This window comes from Balaenoptera physalus (assembly GCF_965194825.1).
Source record: "Balaenoptera physalus genome assembly, chromosome: X".
NCBI lineage: Eukaryota > Metazoa > Chordata > Mammalia > Artiodactyla > Balaenopteridae > Balaenoptera > Balaenoptera physalus.
Window position 1 is genome coordinate 106,304,874 of NC_138903.1, and position 6,624 is coordinate 106,311,497.

Consider the following 6,624-nt stretch of genomic DNA (forward strand, 5'->3'; position numbering starts at 1 on the left):
CTGTCCATCTCTTAAATGTAGGTGTTTTTCAGGGTTCTCTTCTAGGCCCCCTTCTCACTCCACATAATTTCTCAATCTTATCCATCCTGATGGTTTAAGTTACTAAATACATGCAGATGATTTTGAAATCTCTGTCTTCAGCTCCTGTCTCTTTCCTGAGTGTCACACCCATCTTAGGTGCCTCCCCAGTAGATTAACTTGGATGTCCCACAGGCACTTCAAAGCTAAAATCATCTTCTTTCCACAACACCTGATCTCTCTTATTTTTTGTGTTTTAAATATTTCAATCCAACTGATTTTATTTTTATTTAAGGAATGGCATAGGGTTGCAGCCTTTCTTATATGTCACATGATTAGCCAGTCAACACAAACTTATTTATTGAATAATCTCTCTTTTCCTCACCAACTTGAAATGCCACGTTTATCTCAAACTATTACTATATTTGGTTAGGTCTATTTTCATTCTGTCTAATCTTGTTCAGTGATCTATGTATCTGTTTCTTCTTTATTACCAAAAAGTTTTAATTATTGAAGCTACATAATTGTTTTAATAGACAATGACTGTGCTCTTGAAAATTTGACCTATCTCCCCTTTATTCTTTTGGTTTTTCATTGTCAGTAGAAACCTCTTATCCTATATGATTTTCATGAGTGCCACACAGTACCCTAAACTTTTCATGCTTATTGTGATTCTAGCATTTGGATAGACACTAGGCTGTTAATTCTAATGGAAATCTTGGGGGAAGGAGAGAATGGCTTCTACCAAAGCCTCAGTTTTTTCAACCTAATCAATTAGAGATGCTCTGTGGCTGCTACTCTGGATGGGATGGAAATTTGCAATTATCATATTCCCAGCTCTGCAATACACCATGCTGCAGCCCTGCCTCTCACCTTCAGAAATTTCTAAGAGCATCAGAAACCCAATTTCACCCTTTGTTCCTAGTGAGGAGAGTACAAAGGCTACTGTAATTTAACCTGGAAGCCTTGGGAAAGCCTTGGGCTTTCTTGTATATCCCCTGTCTTTTAAGGGGAATTAACTAAACTAAAAACCCTTAAAACATTTTAATGTATATCTAGGATATAACACTTTTATTTTTCTGCCAACAAAAAGCAAACTGATCTCTTTGGCCCCAGTCTTTGCACTCTACAAGTCATCCTCTTCCTTGTAGCTATTGTGATTTGACTCCCTGATCTCTGTCTCCAGCCTAGGTTTTTGGGCTGAGCTACTGACATACCTATACCTATACCTATACCTTCTTTTGGATATTTCAAATACAGTGTCTTTAAAATGAAAGTCATAGTCCTCCCTCTGAAACCTATTTTCTTTCAGAATTTGTTCTTTTGGTAAATGACCCCCCACCTCCAGAAATACAGTAATCAATCTCAGTCATTTCCTCAACTATTTCAACAGCCTCCTAACTGTTGTTCTTGTTTCCTCTTCAGTTCCTCTCCCAGCTATTCTCTACTCAGTAGTTGAAAGAGCTTTCTAAAATACAAATCTTAACACAGCAAATTCCTGCTTAAATCTATTTAATGACCTCCCATTGCTGTTAGATTAAATATAAATGATCTTACCATAGCCTGCAAACCGTGAATAGTCTGCCCACCTCTATACTTTCTTTTTTCTTTTTTCCCCATGTCCTGTCCACTGACAGTCATGGATATTTTGCCTTCTAAATACATTCTGAATGTATCTATAGATCTCCATCTCTAGTATCATCACCCCATTTCAAGCCACCATTTTTTCTTTACTTCATGTTCATTTTTTAGGTGACTGACTGGTTTTCCTGATTCCATTCTTATCTTCCTTCAATCCATCTCCACACAACAGTTAGAGTAATCTGTTAAATGTTAAATATAGATATGCTCCTGTAACTGCTCTGCTTTTAACTACTCTTTTATACACAGCATAAAATGCCATCTTTTTAGTATAACATACAAGACCCTCCATGATCTTACTTTATCCCTATAATTTTCAGCCGTGCCTCAATATTCATTCTCCTTGTACTGTAGCTTTAACAATAATTATGATAATAAAAAACATAATCATCCCAAATATTACTAGCAGTTACCAATTATTAACCATCTTTAATATACTAGCTCTGTAAATATCTTTAATTCTCAAAACAATTTTTCTATTTAGGTATTATAGAATCACTGATATAGCTTCACTGTTAATTAGGATCCTAGCTACTGGTTTGAGATAAAAATATTCTTTATCATGTTAAATGATTATCCTATTTCAAGTTTACTAAGAGATTTTATTAGGAATGCAACATAGAATTCAATAAATACCTTTAATATACGTTAAGATGGTCATATAGATAATTTTTCATTGCTCTGTTGATATGGGATGTATTATGGTTGTAGATTTCTAATATTAAAGGAATTTGAGGAATTAATTGTACGGTATCATGGTATTTTAATATACTGCTATATTTGATTAGTATTTTATTTAGCATTTTTAGACCTATATTCATAAGTGAGATGGGTCGCTATCTTTTGTATGTGCTTATGTGTGTGTGTGCACATGCATATATGTCCTGTCTTTATCAGCTGTGATATCAGAATTGTGCTGCTCTCATAAAATGGTAAATTTATTTAATATTCTTCAATTGCTTGTTTTATATCTATCTCCCTCATTAGATTATAAGCTCCATGAGGGCAGGAATCATGACTAAGGATATTCCTAGCATAGAATATTATAATCAATATATAAATATTTGCTGAATGTTTGAATGAATCCTCATGTTACAGATAGAAAGCTGAGACTTAGAGTGTTTAATCAACTTGTCCTGAGTCATACAGTTAGAAAATGGCAGAGCTGGTCCTAGGAATGTAATAGAACCTAATGGCCCAGACTTGAGTAGGAATATAGTATGCCAGGGTTGGAATTTTGACTTTGCGATTAGAATTTTTAAAATGGAAAATCAAGTCTCAAAGTAGTCTAGTAACTATCTTCTCTTGTCTTGGTTCAGACTTACGGGCACCATTCTGACTCCAGAGTCTGTGCAACTGCTTCTTTATTATGCTGCCTCTCAAACTACTTGCAGTTCCTCATATATGCAGGGTTATTGCATAAATGTTTTGTCCAAACTGGGACAATTCTGAGAATGAAAGGGGCTGCTATTTATAACTATGCCTGGATAACAGGAGTAATTGGGAGTGTCTTGGATACTGGGAGGTATGGTCTTCCTACACATACATACGTGGTATGTTGTCTCTCATATCCACACCTTTGCCCATGCTGTGTCTTCTGCTTGAAATGCCATTTCTCCTTTGTCTAAGCCCACTCTTACTAATTGTTCAAATGCTTTCTGCTCTGGGAAGCCTTGTCAGGCTCCTCCTTTCCTCTGGACTTAGTCAAATGTTTTACCCTTGTGTGTCTTCAGCACTGTGTGATTATTCCATTCCAAGATTTATCATACTCTCCTGTAACTATGTGTTCATCTTCCTGATAGACCATGAGCTGCCTGAGGGCAGGGACAATATCTTTATTTTCCCCTGGTGCCTAGCAGTGCTTGGCACTCACTAATTATTTGTTGAATATGTGAATGCATAAATAAATGAATGAACAGCAAAATCAAATTGTTCTCTCCATACCAGAGAACTGCTATCTTTTGTGAAGGGAGTAGGGCAGGAAAATATGTTCATGGTTTTCACTTGACATGCATGACTGAGATCTCTCCACTGTTAGGCCTTTAGGAAACATTAGGGCAGGAACAGATGGCCTCACCATGCTATGAGGTTTGCTAAAAGAGGGCCTAAACAATACAGTTTCCACTAGTGTGCCACATTATCTGGAATGCCGCCATCACAGCCATCCCTTTAGGGGTGAATACTGTCTCCAGATGGCCACTCCTAAAATGTTACATATATTATCTGAGAGAAGTAACCCTTCTAAATGATCCGTATTTCTTCTACCCACTTAGATTTTTCTGGGAATCAGATATAATATGTGGAATGTGTGAATTTGGGTGGCAGTTTGGGAGGTCCAGTGGATGGAGTTTTCCTTGTCTGCAAATATTTATCCATGTGATTGATATCTGTCTCCTCCACTGTGCTGTGGGCACTGTGAAGGCAAAGGTATGTCTTCTTTGTAAACCAAAGCACCCAGCATAGTGCCTGACTTATAATAGGTGTTCAATAATATTTACTGACTAACAATTCTGGCTCATATACCACTTTGTACGTATTTATAGGCCTTATATCATCGAGTCTTGTTTATTTACATATTGTTAGACCCTGCTTTTATGCAGCCTCTCTAGAACTGACGTACAGTAAACTTGTGAGTTCAGCCTGCCCAGCCCAGCATCTAAACTGACCACTGCAGGATCTGTGTCACCAACTGGAGCGTAATTTCTTTTACATCCCCAAACCTGGACCTGGTAATTTGTGTGTGTGTGTGTGTAGGCCACGCCTTAGGGCCCCTGGGTGTTTAAGGAACCATAGCCTTCCTGCTAACTCTTTCTGTTCTGAACTTCAGATAACCCTGACTGCTTCTTGCCAATTCCCCTTCTCCACCTTCTTGGGGTTGGATAATGCGTCTTGTATGCTCAGGGTTGTGGCTGTGGCTCTCAATCACAAGATTGGATTATAATTCTCAGTTGAGAGTATGAGCTTCTTGGCACCTTGTTTTGTTCATTGCTATACTTCTGATATCCAGGATATTTCTTGGCGCAGAGTAGGTTTTCAGTACATTCCCAATGAATGAATGAATAATGGAGCCCTTTGCAGTGAAGGCATATCTGCTGTTGGGAGGGGGATGGTCTTGGACAGTAATAGTAATAGCCACCATAGCTAAAATTTATTATTTGAGTATTCTGTGTCAAGCCTTGTCCTAAGCATTTTAAGAACTTTTTTCTAATTGGCATAATAATGTTATAAAGCAGGTAGTATTATCTCCTTTTTACAGATTACTAAACTGAGGCTCAGAGAGATTAGCAACATGACTAAGATCACATACTAACGGGTGACAAACCCATATTATTGATTCCAGAACCCCCATACTTTCCATTTCATCATAAGAGAGGGTACTGCATAGGTGGCAGTGGGGTGGCAATTCGGGGGGCACAGATGGGTTAGGGAGGTGGTATGGATACTAAAGATAGAGTCCATTGCCTGACATGTTTGCCAGATACCAGCTCTGTTGCCCTTTGAATCTGAAGTTATGCTGTAACCAGAAGAGTCAGGCTGTCCATCTCTGAGAAGTCTGTGGCTCAGTAAGCACTGAGAGCAGACAGGGCACTGAAGGTGGGCAGCCATCAGTTGTCTGTGCTGGGAGGTGGCTCTCTGTTATTCACTACTGCTCTGTGCAGACTGGTCAGGGTGCTGGAGTTACTGCTTACATAGGATTTTAAGCTGAGGGAAATAGTTTAATTTTGGATTATCTGTTTGTTTCTCTAAGATAAAACCTCAGGTTGATTCATGCATGAAATTTGTTCTTCTCTCCTTCTCTCTCTCCCACTCCTTCCTCCCCCCTTTCTCTCTCCCCTTCTCCCTCTCTCTTTCTCCCTCAGCAATAAATCTGTTGAAAATCTTTTGCGGTAATTTATTCTATTTGGTGGAATTTGAATGGAAGTGAACAAAAATACAAAGGTAATTATGTTAGACTTTAAAAAAATCCCTGAAACTCAAAGGAAGTGCTGAATTATGGGGAGATCACTCACACACTTGTGCCAGCTTTGGCTGATTTGGAGGTGGTGGATATTATGGGTTACCTAGCAGTTTATAAAGATTCTAGCCTCTTGCTTTTTACCCAGGTTGCTGGGGACTTCATCTGTCTGTAATGTATTTCAAGTAAGACTGGGCTAACCTACTGTGACTTGAAATTGCAGGTAGTGTTTAGGGTAGTGGGAAACCTATGCCCTCTAGTCCAAGGAGAAGTACCTGGGGGCAATCAATTCACTGACCAGGACTGGTGGTGAGCCTGTCATGTCTTGAATGTGTTTTCCAAAATCAGTGGTCATTTGCCTTTTTCAAAGGCACCAAGAGGGAAAACTGTTGGAATTACAGAAGAGTAGGCATGTGGTATTTCAAAGTTTTGACTCCTTAAAAGGAAAGTAGTTACTTGGTAGCAAGTAACTATTGCTATTCTCCTTGTGCATCAAAAGGTTTCTCGTTACACCCAACATATTCCTTGTGATCCAATCAGACTGGTCAGTTTTTGCTCTGCCTACTCATGTTTGCCTTTGTATCTTTGTTTATGCTGTACTCTTTGCCTGGATTACCTTTCCTATTCCTTTATAAGTAAGGCTTCACCTTTCTCTATTTCCTCCTTTTCCTCTTTTTTTCTCCTCATCCTCCTCTTCCTCTTCCCCTTTTTCCTCCTACCTCTCCTTCTCCTCTGAATAACCACAAAACACCAATGATAATAAAAAACAATGGCTTGCAATTAATGATTACTTAAGGAATTGCAACAAAGTCCCTATACATGCTAAATAGAAGCTCCTTGAATGATCTCTCTTTTGAGGAAAATGTTTTATAATCTCATGCATAAGGAGTCTGTATAACAATAGTTGAAGACCCAAAATAACTCTCAGGTACTACTTAAATGATTTTCAACCATTAACAAGAAGGAATATTCCAGAAGAACGAAGAAGAATTAAATTTGTGCAGTGGAGG